The sequence below is a fragment of the Anguilla rostrata genome, chromosome 9 (genome assembly GCF_018555375.3).
Source record: "Anguilla rostrata isolate EN2019 chromosome 9, ASM1855537v3, whole genome shotgun sequence".
Lineage (NCBI taxonomy): Eukaryota > Metazoa > Chordata > Actinopteri > Anguilliformes > Anguillidae > Anguilla > Anguilla rostrata.
This window is the reverse complement of record NC_057941.1, coordinates 4153637-4175897: the sequence shown is the minus strand read 5'-3', so window position 1 is coordinate 4175897 and position 22261 is coordinate 4153637. Positions and strand designations below refer to the sequence as shown.

Sequence of the window (22261 nt, the reverse complement as noted above, 5' to 3'; positions counted from 1 at the left end):
ATGTTTTGAGGTTATCGTGTCGTTCGGAAAGTCCTTGCCTTACCAAAACCTACAGTAAGCTTTCAAATCTCCGTGACCTGGTAGTTCCAAACCTTCCACTCCACAGAAAAAAAGCAATAATAGGACCGGGGCTGTTGTCTTGTGTTTCAAAGATCAACAGCGTGTTGCAGTGGTCGAGGCTCCGGACTCATAACTCATAATTCGGAGCTGTCACTTCAAAAGCAAGCAGGAGACCAGCTGTAGCCTTAAAACCCCCACACCAGAAAGACTCCGGCTAATAAAACAGCCATCAAAAACTTTTACGAAAGTCAAACAAATGTATTTCACGTATCTCTTGACTTTGCTGAATGTATTATTTAGAATAACCTTTCCGTTTCATAGTTTGGTAAAAATAATAGGAAGCCTGAGGTCATGCAGTGTTGACGGGGGACGAATTTATGCCCTTTTTATTAGTATTCACAGCTCTTGATTAAAGGGACAGTTCAAGTTCTGGAGTTTCTGGTATTGTTTCAGTTTTAGTGTATGTTTTCAGTTGGGCCAGTGGTTTTAACTTGCCCTTGCATACCATAGGTGCTTCCTACTGAAGTCCAAGCCACAGCCAGCAAAACTAAAAAAAAAAAGCATGAAGAATTGTGGGCATTGGAGTCCTGTGTTTTGGATCCCAAACGCTGCTTGTAAGATTGCTAAACATATAAGGTATCGAGAGAACTACAACTGGGTTTTTTATGAGCTTCATAGGAGGAATCGATAAAGTAGGAAAATATCGAATTAGGTTGACGTTCCCCTTTAAATGGGGAACGCGTGCTAATGGTTCAGCAGAGACGGTGCGCATTGATCAGATAAAAGCGAGTTTCTCATTTCTGGGATTTGAAGCCTCAACGGCCGCCGCTTGTTTGAACATAACAAAACGAGGCCGGACGTGTAACATGTCCCCCCCCAGGGGTATCCTCCGGAGGTCGTACGGACTCATTAGACCTTGGAAGGCCGTGGCCAGGTCTGTATATTAATGCCATGTTTTTCATTCTGGCCCAGCACAGATGTTTCCACCTCACAAGTTGAAAGGCTGCTGTTATTGGGGGGGGGTGCTGTACTTGTGGTCCCATGACAGCTGTGATTCGGGGGTGGGGGGTTGGGTGCGTGGCGGACTCTGAGAATTCTTTTGGATTCACGTTCCATACTCGGCATCGTGTTTTTACTTTTTAATGTTGGGGTGGGGGGGGGGGTCTGTGGGGTTAGATGTATTGACAGGAAGGGATGCGGTCTGTGCGTGCCACCATGAAAATCTTGTGGTTCTACTGTGAACTTTGACCCCACCGTGACCTTGGACCCCTGCCTATTGTTAACAATCCCAGTGGAGGTCACAGCGACTCTCTCTTTTTCCCTTGGTTTTTTTACCCCACTATATTTTTATGGTGGAATAGCTTCCTGTACATGGGGGGGGGGGGTCGCACATGTCATTCTGAAATGGTCCCACGCATCAGCTGTGATTCCCGGGGGGCTTTGGGGTGCATGGCGGACTCTGAGAATTATTTCGGATTCACGTTCCAACTCGGGGTGGATTTTGGTTCTCCACCAACAACCTCCCCCCCTCCCCCCCCAAGAGACAAGCCAAGCTCTTCTCCCCTTATTCGGCTTCTGTGGGCTCTGTAGGGTCACTGAAGTAACCAGTAATGTGGAGGTGAATTCATCCTGAGAGCCAATGCTTGTTAGCTAACAAAGGAGGACTGCAGAGAGCTGGAAGCGGACTTATGATCTGTTTAGCATATTTTAATAGCGTACTGCAGTCCAGCATTCGATAACCTTTTTTAAAAACCGTTTCTTTACTTTGGCGAAATACTTGGTTTTTTAAAAAATTTATTTAATATTTGTATTTTACACGCCATCTTTCATTTTGCTTGACATGAGATAAACAGATAATAATAAAAAAATTAAATAAGACACCGCTTTATTAAAACTCTGGTGCTTCAAAACATCCAAGTCAATTCAATATGCCTTCAGCAATACAACTTCTAGCATAAAGCAGTTTCCCGTAGTTCAATCTACATTTATTTAACATTACAGGAAATCAGTGTCATTTTTCAATTATTATTACTTTCCAGAGATTTGAACACAATGGCATAAATGACTTCTCCATCTCTGCTCGACAATACACACAGCCCACGCAGAAAATGCTACAGAGAAGGAGAAAGCGGTGCTGCTTTATGGTCATAGACTACAGGCCATATACTGCTGGAACACATAGGGAATACAGTTAGCCTCACCTTGGTGAATGACAACATGGATGAAAGCAGTTATCTAACGACAGAAAGCTCTGCGTGATTGAATTCATAAGGACACTATATAGGGTGAACTTCCTGTTCTTGTCACCATATACAATGCTATATCTATTTTTGTTGTTGTTTTGTCTCCGGTACATAATAGAGACATGAATTGATAAATGAGGTGTCTTACAGCAAAGTTGGTGTCTTCAAGGGAGAGGTTGGGTCTCAGTGAAGGTGGTTCGGTGAAGGTGCTTCAAGCAATTTGTTTGTAGATGGTGTCTTTCACAGGCGAGAGGTTGGTGTCTTTCACAGGTGAGAGGTTGGTGTCTTTCACAGGTAGAGGTAGTCTTGGAAAGCGTGGCTTTCAGGTGCAGAGTAGGTGTCTTTCAAGGGGGACGTTCGGTCTTTCACGTTGCTTCCCACTCTTTGTCATTTCCGCCCGTCATCTTTTTGGCCGCGAGTCCCTCGACCTTCGGCTCCCAATCTCCTCGGACGATCAGCCCGGCCTTTTCTTCCAGCGCTCTTCAGATAACGTCTCCAAGACTGCCGTCAGCTTCTACATCTCTGTGGGGCGATTCTTTTGGGCACAATGAGGAAGATTGACTGTGGTCGGCAACCCTGTGTCCCAAACCCCCCCCCCCCCCCCCTTAGTGCCCCTTGTGGCTAAACTGCCCTTCTCGGTTGCAGATAAAAGAAGACACACTTTCTCTGTGACGGGAGAGAAAGAAAAAGATATCGGAATTGCTCTGTAAGTCCAGAAAAGCACTTTGAAGTTCAGCGAATCCCTATAATGCAGTTGTTGTAGGACTTGAGTCTGGCTGAAACTAGTTTTTTTTTTTTTTTGAAGTGCAAACAGAGTTATATGATTGTGGTGCACTGTTCACCTCAGAAAAAAAAGCTGAACAGGGGTAATAATCTTTAATCCGCAGAATATAAAAACTGACGGGAGATCCTAATTACTTCTGAGGATACAATTTTGAGTCGTACTTTTTTCTCCCATCACAACAGCTTTTAAAGTCATGGTGTCAATGCATTCCACTTAACAGAACTAATCCCAAAAGTGCGCGCTGTACAGCTTTAAGACGTTACGTAATTAACAGCTGTGTCTGCTTAAGAGTTTAAGCAAAATTAAAGATATGCTTCACTTTTTATTCTAGGTCAGGTGTTGGCTTTCACCTACAGCAAAAATGAAAGTATCTGACAAAATCAGATTACTCAGGGGGAACTGAATAAACAGCAATTTTACCTTTAATATTTATGTCACGAAACACTGAAGAATAAGTCATCATATAATAATCCGCTTGCATTACGATGTGAAAGATATAGACCTAGGGTTTATTAAAATTTATCCTTTGACACAAAAATATGAAAGTGAGGTTCGTTTATTCACAGTCAGTCTGGCTGGTGATTGATGATTACAAAAGTGAATGAAAAACAAGTATGCTTATGCCAAATAAAAAAGGAATTATCACCTATGTAGGTTTAGAACAAGTTTATACGGTTACAATTGCTATAAATTCCCAGCCCACGCCCCCCCTCCACCCACAAAGACCCTCCCCCACAAAGACTGGCCCCCCCACCACAAACACACACGCATGCTAATGATTGTGACTCTCAGCGTTGTGTCCCGACAAATTATTCATCTGCGTGTTTGCGCTGATTGTGCGTCTCTGGCCTCATTGGCCAACCCTATTACGAGCGCTCTACTTCCTGCTTGTGATGTGCAAACCAGGCCAGAAGCCTGACAGTCAGTGAGACTCCTGCAAAAAGGCACGGGTTGCAAAGAGCTGCATTTCTTTTTCTTTTTTTGTCCAGGAAGAACACCCATATTATATATGCAACACTTTCCCTTAATTAGAACTGCAGTTCACCTTAACTTCATAATTAAACGCCAGGATGACTTTTTCCCCAATCCGATGCAAACGTTACCATTGTTTTCATTGCTGCGGGCAGTTCCTGCAATGAAAAAACACCGCAATTGAAATTATCTAAACATGGAGACAAGTATTGACTTGAATCCTTTTTTTTCCTTGTGTAATTGTTCTCATTGACACTTTGCTTTGCGGCGTAGCTGTCCATACCGGCACATCCTTCTCAGTGGAGCTGAGGCTCTGGGGAGCAAGGTCTGTGGTTTTCTTTTCTTCTTTTTTTTTGTTACTCCTGGAAGGCTACTGAGCCTTTTCATTGAATGAAAGGCCGGTGGAATTACTGAATAACTGCTGCTGTCGCCATCATCATCGGGGTGCTATTGCAGGTGCATAAGGTTTCCCAGTCTCTGGCCTGTCACTGTGTCACCCCCAATAGAGTAAAATGAAAAAACAAATCCCGATGTATTATTTAATATGTACTGTAAGAGATCGACAATGCATGTCCACAATGTGGACCCGGGTCAAATGCGTATTTGATTTGGATTCAAATACTTTTCTACGCTTTACCGATCTTGTCTGGTGTATTGGAACCAGTGAAATACTCTCATGCAATGCAAAAAAAAATGCATTGCATGAGAGTATAAAAGTGCAAAACCCTGTCTTCTGGTCATATTGGCAGGCTCAATTGCACCAGGCAAGACCAACAGAGCACAGAAAAGTATTTGAATCCAAAACAAATACGTATGTGGCCCAGGTGTGGTTGGATCAGCTACAGGGCAGCATCAGCATTGAGATCAGGGTGGGGGAAAGATGTGGCAGCCCTGGGTCCATGAAGGAATATAGGACATATAAAATTAGACATTAAAATAAGAGAGAGATAAAAGGGATTCTGGCATATGGCAATAAAACCTTATTTCACAGTGCTCTGGGCCCCATCTGCAATCCAATCAGCAGTCCTGAAATAGAAGGTCTGAGGACAGGAGGGAGAGACAGAAAGAAGGAGGGAAGGATGGATGGATGGATGGATGGGCTCTAGGCCTCCTGAGGAAGGAGTGATACACCACCTGACTGGGACTCGCAACATCCCTCTCTTTTTTTAGGACATGGATCAGCAGACCAGCAGCAATCACCTGCCACAGCCCTCAGCAGCCTCTCTTTACACACACACACACACACACACTCACACACACTCTCACACACACACACTCACACACACTCTCACACACACACACACACCCACACACACACACACTCTCACACACACACACACACACACACACACACACACACACACACACACTCTCACACACACACACACACACACGCGTGTCTATCTTTAGCAGTAGAGGAGAATCACACACACACACACACACAGGCATGCAAGCACACACACACATACACACACACACTCTCACACACACACGCACACCCACACACACATACACACATGTCTATCTTTAGCAGTAGAGGAGAATCACACACACACGCACACCCACACACATACATGCGTGTCTATCTTTAGCAGTAGAGGAGAATCACACACACACACACACAGGCATGCAAGCACAGACACCCACACAGGCACGCAAGCACACACACACACACATGGAGACACGCAGGCGCACGCACACACACATGCAGACACACACACACACAAATCTAATGTTGATAGGATAAATATTTCCTCTTGTGACCCACTTCCATTTTCCCAAAGCATTCACTCATTCTTGAAATATTTACAGAGGGAATTTGATACATTTATGGTGTGGGATGGCATGTTTTACTATCTTTTTAATAAACCTGCTCAAATCAACCAGACGGACTGATGCAATTGTGTAGCGGTCTTCAGATTCAGTTTCAGTATTTTTTTAGGTGACCATGCATAATTTCCCTCTTGTGTCTTTAAATAATATTTTCCCACAGTCCTTAAAAGGATCATTATTATTTTCTATTTGAAGCATAATAGGGATGTGTGTAAACTAAGTGAGGATAAATATGTGAGGACCTTTTTGTAGTGTCTTCTTTAAATTTGGTTTTCATCTTGGCTGACAGAACAAGGCTATCCTCATTCTCAGGCTGTAAACAGTAGTTGAAAACAAATACAAAATATTCTCGAATAGCCTCACAAAAAACATATTACTGCATGGATTTTTGTCTTTGGAAATATCGGTACTTTTGAAAGTAGTAATTGGATATTGAATACTGGGTAACTGCTTTCGAGAATCAATTTCATTAATCAATCCCCCATTGTTGAGTTTGGCATGCTCAAGTGATGGTTGTAACATCAAATTTTGAATACTTTGCTGGGAGAAAATCGAGAGATTTAAGGAATACATAAAAAGGGAGCAATGTGCATGCTTATAAAGATGGAAAGGCCTTTTTGCAGTCAGCATTTTTGAGATTGGACCAAATGAGCATATTGTTGTGTGCCACCGGGAGCATTTAATCCCAACTACAGTATTTATAGTTGGGAAGTTATAGTTACAAGAAGTTGTAAGAGCCAAATACAGTACATCACTGAGTGCCAAAATTGACAATTCACCATGGTCTTTATGGTCATTTCATAATAGCAGTAATTCAACTACATTAACCAGGATGCACCAGGATACAGTAGCAAAGAGACAGACATCATTTGAAGGCCAGGAGACTATCCTGTAGTCCGTTACTCACACTTCTTGCCGTCTATTGACAGGACAGAATCAGGTGGATACCAACACTCGCTATCAGTGCTTCAGGTGAAGTCATCAGTATTGCAGCATATACAAGGCTTTTCCCCCACACGTGACTCAGATGGACTTAAGTTAGCATGGTGCATATGTGCATATGATAGACTGGACAGTCTTGATGAGTTCTGCAAGACAATATGATTCCCGCGAGACACTATAAATCCCACAAGACATTATTAATTCCACAAGTCATTATGAGTTTCACACAACACTATGTAATATATTCAGTTTGCAGAAGACAAAACTAGCAATTCCACTTGTGCCTAGGCGTGTTTGCTTTTACAGTATCTTGTCATGAAAACAGGGCCCTATGAATCCCACAAGGCACTGCATTTATAACCTGGTGCAAAAGAACCTGCCGCTCAGCTGTACCTTCGTCCTGCTGTATCTTATGAGACTCACAGTGCTCCTTGTGTCCTTCCATTGGTCTCTAAGCCCTCGATGCCACACATCTTCTGCTCAGTCTGCGTATGTTAAAAGCAGGCTCAAGTCTTAACAGCAGTGCCGTCAGTGGTGAAAACAGAGCTGCTCTGCTCTCCCCTGCCAAAGGTTGTTGTTATGAGCAGCATGGAGGCCTGTGTCAAATTTTAAAAATCCATCAATAATTTTCTATTTTTCCAGCTTACCAGTGGTAGATATGTCTCTCTCCACATCTTGAAACCCCCCCCTCCCTTCCATACCCCCCCCATCAAGCCACCCACCCCACCCTGCCCAGCCTCGCTTCGATCCACACCCCCCCTCCCTTCCATACCCCAGCCCCCCATCAACCACCCCCCTCCCTTCTATACCCCCCCTCCCCTTCGATCCCACCCGCCCCTTCCATACCCCCCCTCCCGCAACCCACCCCACCCCCTCCCTTCTATCCCCACCCCCTCCCTTCCATACCCCCCTTCCTGCCCCCCCTGCCCTCAGAAATGGCCTCTCTCCGCAGCGCCGCGGTCTCAGCCTTGATTGCGTCTTCATTTTTCCCGCGGGCGCTGCTGAAGAGGCCGCCGCACACGTGCGGGTAATCAGGTCCCTCGCGGCGTCTTCCTCATTCGCCACAGCTTCCTGCCGGGCCCCTGCCACGGCGTGTGGCACGGGGGCACGGTGGAAAATGAGGAGGAGGAGGAGGAGAAAAAAAAAAAAAACCCTGGCGGAATTAACCGGAGATAATTCATCAGAGAGCCAGAGACTCAGAAGTACTGTATATCTTGCAGCGCACTTCTCAATCAAAACAAAAAAAAAAAAAAACAAACCCCAAAAAAAAAACAAAGAACAAGAGAATAAGCTCCTTCCTAGGCACTTATTCATGAATAGGGAGGCCCCCCCTGGGCGGAGGAAATTTGAATAACATTCCTCCACCACCGGCGGTGTGACTCAAATCCGCCGATCCCCCTCTGATCAGAAACGTTTCTATTTTTATGAGGAACACAGCGGAGGGTGTGTGGTCCTCTCCTTCCCTTCCCTTTCCCTTTTCCAACCTAGCAGACGCTGTCCCTTTGAAACCCGGTCGTGCGCATCAGGAAAAAGTAAACTTTCAAAAAGTAAACTGATAAATAGCAGCGGCGCCGGGCAAACAAGTTTAACAACAAATTCAGGGGTTTCACAGTGCTCACACGTTTCAGGTGCATTTGCTCCTGAAAAGTGATGTGTGGTAACTGCGAAAATTATTCAGGAGCACATGTACTAATTGGCATGCGTTAGTGTGCTCCTGAATTTTTCAACATAGGAGCACGTGCGCGCCTTGGAAATAAGGTTAGCATAGACCCTGAAATGTGCATTTATATTCTGGCGGAGGGTGCAGTAGCTGCATACCTCCGAATCACGCGATTCCCGTGGCCTTTGCACCAACCTCCCGACATGGAATATCATTCCTACAGTTAACGACTGAAGACAGAACCCAACCCCCACCTTACATTAAACGCACTCCTTCGCCGACACAAGTTTTACTTACACTGACTTATATGTGGCCTTCACCCGATTCATAGTCGTGCTCAGTTTTAACGTGTCATCGCGAAAACACTCTCATGAAGTAAACTCACGATTATTTTTATTTTAGCCGCCACTCCTGAGGACTATCATTTCCAGATCCTGCTGGTTGGTCGTCTCTCCGTTTACATAAACGGAATTAATAGAAAATAGAAAATAAAATATTTGAAAAAAAAAAAGCTATGAAAATTGTTCAGGAAATAAATCTGATGCGTAGATTATCCATCGCTGGCCTCTCTGTCGTAGATGACTGTCTGTCGTTGTGGGGGATGGGGAGGGAAGAGACATGCTCATACGCTCATTTTCCGAGTCGAGTCAGATCCCCTCCATCTTTACTGATTAATATGTTTTGGGGGGGGGAGGCGGCTGGAAGGGGGAAGGGGGTTCTTTACTGCCAATAAACTGCTTTTGACTGCTTGTGACATTATCACTTTTCCCATAAAACTCTCATTTTTCACGACATTTTATTTAGCTTTATGATGCAACGCGAGGCATTATGTTCTGTGACAAACTTCTTTTCTGCCGGCATCAATCTGGTGTTTTTAATATGATATATGGGCGAACCGGTCCCGGAGACCATAAAGTGTTTAATAGTCTATAAAGCAAGAGGTTTCCCAAATGCAAACAGAAGGCTTTTTTTATGGGAACTGCAGGCTTTATACGGCTTTGCCTGACAGAGGCCTTTAAACATGCCTGTCTTCAGCCACAACTGACAGCGCGAAAATCCCCGCGTGCAATTTCCTGATTAAACCAAATCGCATTAATGTTCAGCAGCGTGCGTGTGCACGCGAGTCACAGCGGCCAGTCAGTGACATGAGGAGGAGGAGGAGGAGGGGGTGGCGGGAGGAAGAGGAGGACTGGGGAGCGAGGGGAATTTCATCTCCATAGAAACAGATCGAATGATAAATTACGGTTTCTGAGAGTGATTATCGACATAAAATCAGGAGCGTACGTTTTAAAAATCGTGATGAGTTTTACAAGTGATCTGCTTTAGTTATATTTTACATGCGTCTGACTACGTGTCTACGTGTTTGTATCGACTGTTTTTACATATTGCACCTCATAAAACCATACCTCTAGGCTTAATTACTCTTGAACGATCTTTTGAAAGAGATCTGATCTCAATGGTTTTTTTCTGGTAAAGGGTGAATAAAAAAATAAATTAGCAGAGATATGCGCAATTGGACAGATTGGTGGAAACTAAAAAAGAGACTGAATGGGTTTAGGAGAAAATGATTAACCACTGCATGTAGATCACATGCCTCCTCTAAACCGCCGTCTCCAAACATACTGAAGGTTGTCGTGAAGCGGAGTAGTTTAGTCATCTCCATTTCACACCTCTAAGTGCTCCTCAAGCTGAGTAATACTTCTGGCTTGTCAGTCTGCACCATGTTTGCTGGACCACGGACATTACAGTAGACTTTGGGCCTTAATCATAAAATCTTACATCATCTGCATCCATCGCCTTTTTTTTTTTCCTTACATAATAATCCGCCATTACTTCCTGGACCTTATATCAGTCCACTGATATAATGCGACGTTCAACCCCTGAACGTATTATTGTATCCGCACACCATATCATCAGATTTCTAACTTTTCATTATTAACCCTATTAATCATGCTCTTAAACCTATTGCTAAAATGACGGAGTCTACTCAACGCAATAGCAGTGCCCTTCGTTTAATAATAAAAAAAGCATGTGCTTCGTGTTTATTTCACTAAAAGCCATTTCTTATTAATTCCAAAGCAATCTGTCAAGCTCGTAATGTTGCGTTTGAGAAGGAAAATGGCACCCCTGCCCCTCCCCCCTTTACATTTGTTAATAAAATATCAGGACCGAGCTCTGCAGTTAGCTGGTTGCTGACCCCCACGTTTTTATGACATGAGTTTTAAGGAAAGTTCATCCGTGACCGATGGTTGGGAAAACCCCCTGCGTGAACTCCCTGTGCGAGAAATGCCCGATATCCCACAATGCACCGCAAGTGCTTCTGTGCGTCGGGGCGAACCTGCATCCTGGCCTGTGGGATCGGGCTAATGGATGAGTCTGTCGTGGACTTCGTGGGGATAGAGAGGCTAGCCGTTTTAGGCCTACATTTTACACTAGAAAACAATCATTGGCCTCCCCCTTAAGGAGACAGAAAAGGTCTATGGGAGCTGGCTCTATGTAGGAACACGGAGTAGAGGGGGAGTTGAGTGAAAGGTCCAAATTCTCTGTGAAAGTGTGTATTTTCTTTGTGCTTTTTCGCCCTCCCCTTCTCCAAATTTGAAACGTCCAATCGCATTTTGCGAGCCGCGCTCGTCTCCGTAACGTCCACGCCCGTAAACCGCTCTGCTCCAAAACGTGCGACGCGAAGCCGCTGTTTCTTCGTCACGCCGCGGTGTGAAGGTTTAGCTTGCGCAGAGAAAGAGGTGTCACGTCCAATCAGACTGGAGGGCGCAAATGCGCACGAGACAAAAAAAAGTTTGGGAACCGTTGACTTAACAGGTGTCACGGAAACTTGAAAACGGAACAGCTCGTGGTGCGCGTACGTTTTTTTTTATTTTCGCCCCTTTTTATCGAAGTCGCATTTCATTATAAAAATACGTCGGTCGGCGTGTTTCATAGCGAAACGCGGCTGTGAGAATGTGTGCAACCGGGCCCTCGGAGTCCACGCTTCGACGCGCTCCCGCCAGGCGGGGGGGGGGGATTGCCGGTGTGAAATTAAACTCCGCCCACACGGAAAACGACGACGACGCCGTCGTCAGGAGCCGCCGCTCGAAGGCGAGTTTAAATGAGCTCGCCGAACGTCGCAACGGACTCCGGTAAGAGACCGCTCTGGGAGTTTTTTTGAAACCAAAATAAACAGCGACGGGGGGCACGGCTCAGCCAAAGAGAAGACGACAGCGTTTCTCCCCCAAAACGAGGTTACCGGGAGGCGCAGGTTAGCTTCTGTAATTAGGTTCCTCAGTGTTACCTTCGTTTGGGTCTTCGCTCGCATTCCCGGGACAAAAATAAAAATTAAAAATACAAAAAGGGAGGGAAGGAACTGGCCCCTTTGCCGCTTGAGATCATTAACTTTTAATTGAATTATTTCAAATTCAAAAGGCCTCTTTAATCCTGTGATATCAAGCAGTTGCATGTTTGAAATAAAACTGAGCAGAGGGGAGGAGTTTTTACTGAGCAATGCTTCAATGCCATGTTTTTTTTTCTTCTTAGGTTTGAATCTTTTAATTTATCCGTAACACTCGTATAATGTTCAAAATAGGGCAAAGGTGCCGTCACATCCTTCACTGAGTTTTTAATCTTGAAATGGGTGAACCTTATTGTCTCGACCGAAGGCTAAATAGCTTAAATTGAGCCCAGACGTGTATCGGCGCAAAACCATCGCCTGTAGCTGGAAATCGAAATCGCTTTATTATTCTTCTTATCACGGTCAAGGTAATGACGATATACAGACCTTCCTATTTTATTTTTCCCATACAAGCGCCGTCAGTTATTTTGGCCTGTGCAACCTCCAGTCCCAATTAGATCCCTTGGCCCCTTTCCCACCCGCCTCCACCTCCATCATTTTTCTTTTTGGCCCCTTGGCTCATTTTCTCCCCCCCTTGCATCCATTATCTTCTTGGCCGACTCTTCGCCGCCCGGCTACATCCATCAGCGTTCTCAATGCATGTCGCCATCAATTTCTGGGCCCATTTTTTAAAAAATAAATTAGATTTTATTTCATTTTAGGCATTTAGCTGACGCTGTTATCCCAAGTGACTTACGATTAGTGCACACAGAAAAAAGGCCTGCATTTGTGAATGATTTGTACGCCACCAACATCCCAAGTAGCAATTAATGAGAGTCCAATTTGCATATATCTTTCATATTCGTTTTGCGTGTTTGCATACAGCTGGATATTTTTACTGAAGCAATACAGGTTAAGCACCTTGATCAAGGGTACAACAGTGTCCTACCTGGGGACTGAGCCTGGACCATTTTAGGAACAAGGAACAAGCCTGGTGCCCTAACCACTACATATTTCTCCCCCCTCCCTCCATTGTCCTAATTTTCCCTTACACCGTAGATGGAGGCTGTGGTGAGGCTGTGGTGTTGATTGTAAACAATGATTACTTTATAAATCCATGAAAACCAAGCTACATTACACAGATAAGTATAGAATTACATGTTCCTTAGGGCAAGAGTTCTCTGCTTAAATGACCTGCCACCTTATTTGCCAACTTTTTAAAAAATTTATGGCTTAATGCCACATCTATTTACTGCCAAAATCATAACAAAATGAATATTATTTCAGAGATTATTTAAGATTATTTAAAAGCTCCCATTATCAGTACTTTTCAGAAATCTATAAATCAACATTTATTACACTTATTTATGGAAGGGAAATGATCACGTTTATTTGTTTGTCGTGAACAGTAAAAGCAGACTGGTATAGAGAGGTCTGGTACGGACTAGTGGGATGTGCGTTTATCGCATAACAGGACACAGTGGGTCTCAAGGCGGTAATAAGTTGTATGATGATCATAAAAAGTTTATTTTTGATCTATAAAAACTCTGGACAAGGGGATAAACATGCCCCTTATCCAGTCCCATAGCTGTTACTTCCATTTAGCATATCATCTTTATGCATATAAGATATTAAAAGTTAAATATTTTGCGCGTTGAACAGAACCTGCATTTTGGTATCGATTCATCGTAATTACAAATTAATTTCTATGACTTGCATGCCACTCAGCCAACTTGTTCACATTTTTTGCTAATGAAAAGAAAAAAAAAAGATTTTCTTCAACACCTCAAGGAAATGTGAAGTAGTATAATCATTAGCCTATGCCAATTAATTTATGTGTCTTTTATAGAGATTATGTTCATTTTAATATGTGGTGCGCAGCCTGGTAATATTACATGTTAAATATGCACTTGCCAGGTAGTTATGTGGAGTCTGCTATTCCCACCCACACATAGGCTTTGGGATTGCTACCTTCGCGGTGACAACATTTTAGGAAACCAACTGACAAATGTGACGGGAGGATGATGAAATCGGGGCCAAGATGCTACAAACGCAGGAAAACGCGCGGCTTTGCAATGTGGCACATTCAATTTCTGTGAAAAGTACTGCTGAAAATGGGAGTGGGGGTGGGGGCGGGGGGCGGGGGGGGGACTATGTATAAGAAGGGCTGCTACATGGTTAACCCACTATGGATAAAAATTTAAGCTAACAAACAGTCCGCACTTTAACCTCACATTCATTTTGTTTCATTTCAAATAATCCAATGTGTGGGAGTTCAGAGCCAAAAAATAAATAAATAAAATAAAAATAGTCACTGTCCAAATACTTATGGACTGCACTGCATATTGCTAAAGCTTTATTAGTGTTCACAACAAACTTATACATCCAACCAAAATCCATGTGGACAAATACAATTTATCACTAGCTAGCTTTTTTAATGCTGGTTTTACTCACTGTCTCTGAGGTACAGGCAGACAGCTCCATTTTGTGCCTCTCCCCCTTTTTCCCAGGAGGATTTGCTTAAATTCGTATTCAATTTACATTTTCAGTCATTCATTGATCGATTCATTCATTCGCCAACCCTCCCACTCATCCATCCATTCATTCGTTAATTCGTTCATTATTTCATTAAAGTATAACCTTCTGAGAAAAGGGTGTTGTGGTCAGTGGCCTCTGCATCGCAGATCAACTTGCTTTTCTGTGTTTCGCCGTTAAAACTTAACAGTGCATAGCTGGAAATGTCAAAACATAAATAGGATCATGCACCCATCTCCCCAAACACTCCCTGCTCAGCAAAACCTCACAACGCTTCAGAAGAGGTGTCAAAAACCCAGTGTGGATGTTCATGACATTTTTTGGCCATAGTCCACACTTCCATTAGCTGCAAGTGTGGAGAAGCCCGCTTCGCTATTTGTCTATTTGTGCCTGAACCACAAGGGAAAAGGGGCCGTCAGGTGTATGACGCTGGTAGACAGCAGGCTGCTTTTAATCTATGCTCTGCCACTTCTTCATTCCGCTCCACATGCCTGCATACAAAACCTTACACCCCTGCCCCGTCATAGGATCTGAAGGCGGCTGTCTCTCAAATTGCCCTAACAGGCGCAGAAACACACACACAAGTGTCAGGATTTCTCCTGGACTGGAGAACATCAAGAAAGCCGAAGACGATTGGACGAATTCCTGAATTATTGATAAAGCAGAATATAATGTATTTCCACGCGTGCAATAACCGTAAACCCCTATTTCTTTTTGTGATAAGCCCCCCGAAGCCTCTCCCGTCAGTGATGGATAAGATAACATGACCAAAGCGACTCCTGGAAATCCGTCTCGTGGCTAGTTTTATCTGCGGGAGGAGACACAATGGAGAATGATGTACAAAGGTACCGCATTTCATTCCTTGGCGATACCTTTGAAGATCAGACAAGCAACAATCCCTCTCGTATGAAGTCCATTGTTACGCTTTTCAACTTCTATAATTGCTTTGAGAAAATTGACTACCCCTTTCATACGTTACAGGATAGCCTTATGTTAATATACTGTGTGTGCCATCGCATGTAAATGTGCTATTTTAAAGGGCATTCCACCATACGAGTATGTCACTACCACGAACTTTGCATACCAAATTGAAATATATGTTATGTTTTGTTGTCTTGTGCAGAATTAATTTCTTTTTTTGTAACAACATAAGCAACTAAGTAAAATAAGAATTCAATTCAATTAGCTGAAATGTATGTGAAGGAGTAGAGTCCACCCATACCACCCCCCCCCCCTCCCCCCAATAATATTCTCAATCACTATAAACCTGTTAAATTTGGCAGACATACCAGGTAACTGATTTTACCATTATTTCATCAGCATTCTAGCATCATAATTTCTACATTCTGGGGTGGATTGTGCAATTGTGACACTGCATAGTGGAATTGTGACATCCCACTGTTGTCATCGGCAGTACGACGTTACAATTATTTTCACTGTTCCAAAAGTGCTGAAGGGAAGGTGGAGACAGGTGACCCCATTCCGTACAACCTCTTGGTCATGCAGGTCTGGTTCTGCCCAAGAGCTGTAGAAAATTGCACAATAAGACAGTTATGACAGCACAGTACTATCGGTCCTCTGGCCCTGGAATTCATCGCTAGGATACTCAGAATTAATATTAGGCAAAATAATGAATCTCCAAATGATAAAAAAATATATATATATATTTCACACATGGCAGTCTGATTTCTACTTATGAATTCGGGTGAGGGCACACCGGTTACGAGAAGGATTTATCTGTGAGAAACACATTTTGGATAGAGTTAGAAAAGCATGAAATTGGAAATAAAACCTTTTGAATGTATCGATCTGTCACTCCAACCACCTTGCAATACTAAACAGGCCTCCCCGGAATTAAATTAAATATATATTCCTTTCACACTCTCGAGTGTGTCGACGTCAAATACTGGAGCCGGGCCAGAAGTTATTCTTGAATAATATACTTATTAAAACGTCTTATGGTGATAAATCTTAATAATGGGGTTTGCGATCCTCGTTTTACAAACGACAGCTCTCTGGAGTTGCCTGCATGTGTGCTTCATGAGAAAAAGAAATTTGTGAAATGCGTTAACGCTCTACAACGTAACACGTCATGCGTTTTATTTACACACAAAGTTTTCTTCAGGACAGAGGGAGAATGGAAACTATTCATGGCAGACACCAGTTTCTACGCAATTCCACCACATTAAAGTCATAGTTATATGCAGATAATAATGATGAAGCCACTGATATTTAGGTCTTTGTTATAATAGGGAAACCTGGGAGGGAAAGTAAATTAAAAAGACTGGGAAAGTGAAAATCGTTTGTATGACCAGTTAAATAAGGCTGTTACGAATGACCGTGGCATGTGCATTATCATTTTAGAGCATTTTAGAGATCCTGGGGGGAAAATTACCTTCAGTCCTTTTATCTCACAGGTAAAAGTACTTCAAAGGCCATTTCTTTTACAGGGGAGTTAGTCTTTCTCCCCCTCACGAAACAACAGAAAGCCACTATTTTTACCTTCAGCATTACAGCCAGCACCATTTCTTACAGGGACCATTACGGTTAGAACGGTTTTATTTTCTGGAAAAGTACTGTTTCTGTCGGCCCAAACCAAGGGCATCTCCTGGATCTGGAGATGTATATCCGGGCAATTAAATGCGCCCCACCACCCCCCCACGCCCCCACACCCCTCGCCACCCGTCCTCCTCCTCCTCCTCCTCCTCCATCCCCTCTTCCCATATCTCAGGATCTGGCCAGTGGATAATGGCAAATGGGAGAGAAGAAACATAAAAGGCCACTCCATTAACTGCCTCTCTGTTCCTCAATTACCCGTATCTGTGCGGCGCGTTGGGCTGCGGCTGGGAGATAGCGAGCTGCCGTTTGACGGAGCTCACAGCTTAGCCCGAAAAGAGTCTCGTCCCAAACAGTTTTACACCTCCAGCAGCCTCCTCTGCTGCCCCCCTCTCTCCTCTGCCCAAATATGCCCTCCACACCCACCTGTGTCCCCCCCCCACACCACCTAACCCCCCACCCACCTGCCCCCACCCCCAACCCACAGATTTCTCTCCGTTTAAGGACAGGACAGTGTAAGGGTGAGGTGACACACAGCCGTAAGTAACAGAGACATCATTATCCAGCGTGAATGAGTAAATCAATACAGCTGCCCCCCCACCCCATGCATGATCGCCCAAGGGAGAGATCAGAGACTGGGGGGTGGGGGGGGGGCAGGTAATTTACCTTTTGGGAACGCGCACGAAGGGCGCTCGGTCAAACCCATTCAAATGGGACGGCTAACGCGAAAACCAGAGGAGAGGCTCAAGGTCGGGAGCGCGAAGAGAGAGAGAGAGAGAGGGAGAGGGAGGGAGAGAGAGGGAGAGAGAGGGAGAGAGAGAGAAAGGGAGAGAGAGGGAGAGAGAGGGAGAGAGAGAGGGAGAGGGAGAGAGAGAGAGAGAGGGAGAGAGAGAGACGTTGGGTCTCCGTGCCAGGCTGATTGGAATGCAGCGGGGAAGCCTCTCTCTGTTGTGTAAGCGGTTAGCATGTCCGAACAACGCCGGGAGAATTCGGTTAGAGAGAAAGCGGGGCCGAAGCTAACAAAACCTCGGTGATTGCATTTTTCTTTTTCAGATACGTCGCTGACAGAAATAATTTCTCAGTTTATTCGCCCGAGGGTGAAGGACATGTGGAATAAAATGAGAAGGTCCAAGCAATGAGCTTAAATGAGGGTTCATCTGTCAGTAATAGGACTGGACTGTTCTCACACCCCCCCCAAACACGGTCCCTATCCACGGGGTTAATGGCGCCTCGCTTCATTTCGTCTTTAAATCTCGAGGCACGTTTAGGCCCCTTGGCAAAACGGGTGACCATTTTAAAACCGTCCCGACTGCTCCCGGCTGCAGACGCTTGGCTAACGTCTTATCTCTCCTCCTCCCTGTCCCTTGCTCTTTCCGTCTCTTTCTCTCTCTTTCTCTCTCTCTCTCTCTCCCTCTCTCCGTCCGTCTCTCGCATAAATGTCAGGGGGATAGATTTCCGTATTCAAAGCGCCGCGCAAACCGCTGTTCCCTTCGATCGGGAAAGGTCACCGGAACGCTAATGAGGTGCTGGCTGGGAGGAATAACGAGGCTGCGCCGCCGCGAACGCTTCCTCCTCCTGTCAGCCCGGGTCATCGGCTGCCCGACAGGATCGCCTCGCTAACTCAGAGAGCGGAGACACTTCTCTGATTCTTACACACACATTTCTTTATTTTTTATTTATTTATTTTTTGTATAATGGGGCACACACACTACCCAGGTTCACTTGACCACAGTCGAGATATAATTGTGCGAACGCGTCCCCTGTGAAGTGCGTCTCGAGTGGACCACAAAATGGCCGACCTTGGTGTCGCGGCCAACAGGCTGATATGGAACCTCTAGGCTGATCCCTGACCGATGAGGTCATAATTGGTCACGTGACCAGAATAAAGAGGGGGGGAAAAAGCCAGACATCTACCAAAGCACACTTAGCCTGCTACCCACGACTCGAGAGAGGGCAAGCTTCCAAGATTAGGCAACATCTTTCAGTGAAATGAGTAATGTTTTCCAAATGTGTCTTGTCTGTCCACATCGCCCGCATTGAAAATAGTAAAAATATTACTCATTTTTGCCTTTCCCTCGTTTGACTTTTTTGCCTTTCCCCAGAACATTCTCTGTGACCTAGTCTCACATTTCACAGGCCTGAAGTCAAGCTTATAATGCGATTCCACTGAAAAAAATGCAGATAAAGACATCGGTGATCTTCACCACGACTGAAACGTCTCATCAACTCACTCTCCAAAAAAAAGAAAGAAAAAAAAAAAGCAATGACAATGTTTAATAAGCCCATGGGTATCCAATTTGCTCAATGTCAGAAAACACCCAAAGGATTTGTTCCACCAATTAGACCAAAAGCAGCTAAATTAATGTGTGTGCTTTGATTGTTTTAGATGTGTATTCATAAATATGAGCTGATCTGTCCTATCTTTGGTTTAAAAAAACAAACACGTACAATTAAGTGTTTTCTACCAATTGTGACATATCAGCCTGCCTGACTTTCAGGCACGGACGGAAAACGTGACAGCCACACATCGGGACGTCTAATTTTTCACACCACAGGTGCGCAGTTGTCTAAAGAGATGTTATGCGGTATAAAATACTTGTGAATGTGAATTCAGAGCCATTTAAGCAAAGCTCCCGATTCATCCAGATATGTAAAACATGCTCTTTTGCTGTTCCTTTATAGATAAAGATAGGAATCTAACTGGTAATTTCAAAAGTACAGATAACCTTTACAATGATACTGCAGTCCTTTATGCTCATTTCTAAAAATTATTGGGTAATAAGAGCAACATGTTCTGCACTAAATGAAACAGATATAGAAAATCAATAGAGAGAATAATTTTAAAATGTTATCGTGAATTTTGCTGTCAAATATCCTACTACATATTAAATATTGTCATAACAAAACTGCTTGAGAATTATCTTGGCAACAAAGGTTTCGGTTTATTAAGCTGTATTCAGGCAATTATGTTTCCGTGTCCCGTTCATGTACAAAATAACAGCGCTAATGTGGACAAAAAATACTCGAGGGATGTTAACAGATTTTTCTGCAATCAAAGTTGTTGTTTTTTTTTTTTTTTTGCATAATTGCTCGTTGAAGATGATTTGATTATCAAAGAAAGCAATGCGTAATGCGATGCGTAATCGCGAATCAGAAAGCACTGATTTGCCACAACGCAACTTTAATTAAATAACACGACACCTCATAGTCCAATGCTGTAATTAGAGGAGTTTTTTTAATTTATTTGTTTATTTTAAGTACCGCACACGTGCATCGTTCTCCAGGAAAATACACAACGTTCCCCGTTCACGAGGGGGTCGTTCAGCCAAAACGAGTCAAAAAAACCCCCCCCTACCGGCTCTCACGGAGTCGTTAAAAACGCCAGATCCCCCCGCGGCGATTACAAGCGACATAGCTCAGGCGATTGGGGCGACATAGCTCAGGAGGTAAGACCGATTGGCTGGCAGTCGGAGGGTTGCCGGTTCAAACCCCGCCCTGGGCGTGTCGAAGTGTCCTTGAGCAAGACACCTAACCCCTAACTGCTCTGGCGAATGAGAGGCATCAATTGTAAAGCGCTTTGGATAAAAGTGCTATATAAATGCAGTCCATTTACCATTTACCACAAGCGTTACAATTAAAGTGTCGCAAACAGAGCCGCCGCTTCTGGGAGATGCCATCGACGCCGGAGCGGGGGACTCGGCTCACCGGAGTGTTCCCGCCGTCCGTGTCCCGTCTTCGCTTCAGCAGCGCAGTGTGTGCGGGTTTCAAGGGAGCGGATTGGTCGGTGGGACCTGCTTGACGCCTGGGGTCATTTGGAACGGTGGCCATGCAGTCTTCCACTCCAAACCCAGGGGGATTATGGGTGCTGGTGTGTGTGTGGGTGGGTGTGCTGAAGAGGAGACACAGACAGACTTATAACCGGGACGGGGGGCGACCAGATTTCCGTGGAGTTGCCAGGCCGCACGTCACATGATGACTTGACTTGTGCCTCGTTACTCCAAGTACTGACTTTAGAATTGTTTGGCCATTACATTTTCAGCATCAACACCACCCTGGAATTATTTCTCATTTGCATTGATCAGCTTTCTAAAACTCCAGAAAATAACTCCATAGCCTCCATTCACTGTACACACTTCAAACACATCATTGAGACTGACCAGGACTATTTTTTAATGATTTTTTTTTAGCTATCATAATGAAAATGACAGGGTCCTCAAACAAGGACGATAAATAAAACACAGGTACATTTACTCGTGATTCCACCCATAGCACCATTATTTTGGTCTGAAATGGCTAAATGAACCGTTCGCACTCTTTCATGCACTTCATGCGCCCTCATTCAGTTCTGACTGCTCAGTGTAGTGGGCTCTTTGCATAATGTAAACATAGAATTGAGATTGGCATTAGTTATGCTTCGCAGCAATGTTATGTCAGAGTCACCCAGGTGATTGTAATCTACAGTACTGACAGGAAGTTATTGGTTGCAATGTTGCCTTTGGTTACGTGTGTTTAATATACAATAAAAATGGAAGTCTTTTAACATCAAGAGCAGGGCCGTTTTGAGAAGAATAAAAGGAGTAAATATTTAACTAGCTAGCTATCAAGCAAACCGTACTCTGTGTAGAGTTTTTGATCTGTTTATATTGTAAATGTGTTCTTTTTCACAACTACGTGATTGGCTTGAAGGTGTGCGTTAATACCATTTAACGCACACCTTCAAGCCAATCAGAATTGAGTTTTCACCCAGACCATGAGTACCATGTACGTGGAAGGTAATTTATAGTCTATAAATTTGCGCACATGTTTGTGTAGGAATGGGTTAGCTAGCAAGTATACCAAATATAGTTATATAGTTACCAAATGGTAAATCATCATATTTTTTCTTGACCACCCTGTCAAATGTGCAGGTTTGTCTGAAAAGACCACCTTTCTCCAGGTGGATTCCTTATTGCATGTCTGTCTAAAGAAATATTGCTGTGGTTCACCTTATTACCCCCCCCCCACCCCCCCACCCTAACACACACACAAAATAAATTAATCAAAATATTCCCAAGACTAAAAATGCATTCTATGCACTACTGAAACTTTGCAAACTACACTGGTTGGCAAAGTAGCACAAACAACCGGACTTCCAGTCCTCCACTGACACAGCAGTTCTGGAGCTCAGATTTTCACTGCATACAAACTAGGACCTATGACTAAATCATCACACTCTTTGCCTTTTTTTTTGTTGAAAACAAAATGGCAAACAGTTGGGAGAAGAAGGCTGGAGCGGTTGCCATTTTTATACGTTAGCGAAGGATTTGCGGAGCAATGCAAAACCAACAACACCGCACAAGGTTTGTTACTTTGAC

At 44.0% G+C, this 22261-nt stretch overlaps 1 long non-coding RNA gene across 3 annotated transcripts in view; it reads left to right on the top strand.

Annotated features, from left to right (window-relative positions):
* LOC135262716 (uncharacterized) overlaps window positions 1–22261 on the top strand; it is a 123310-nt gene that overhangs the window by 89590 nt on the left and 11459 nt on the right. Inside the window, exons 3-4 of one of the 3 annotated variants that reach the window (XR_010332306.1) lie at window positions 4333–4384; window positions 5051–5942. The exons of 1 other annotated variant lie outside the window; for it this stretch is intronic. This is a non-coding gene — a long non-coding RNA (uncharacterized LOC135262716). Of the gene's footprint in view, window positions 1–4332; window positions 5943–22261 lie in introns of those variants that run through there. One more of the 3 variants, XR_010332305.1, reaches the window with a different exon arrangement.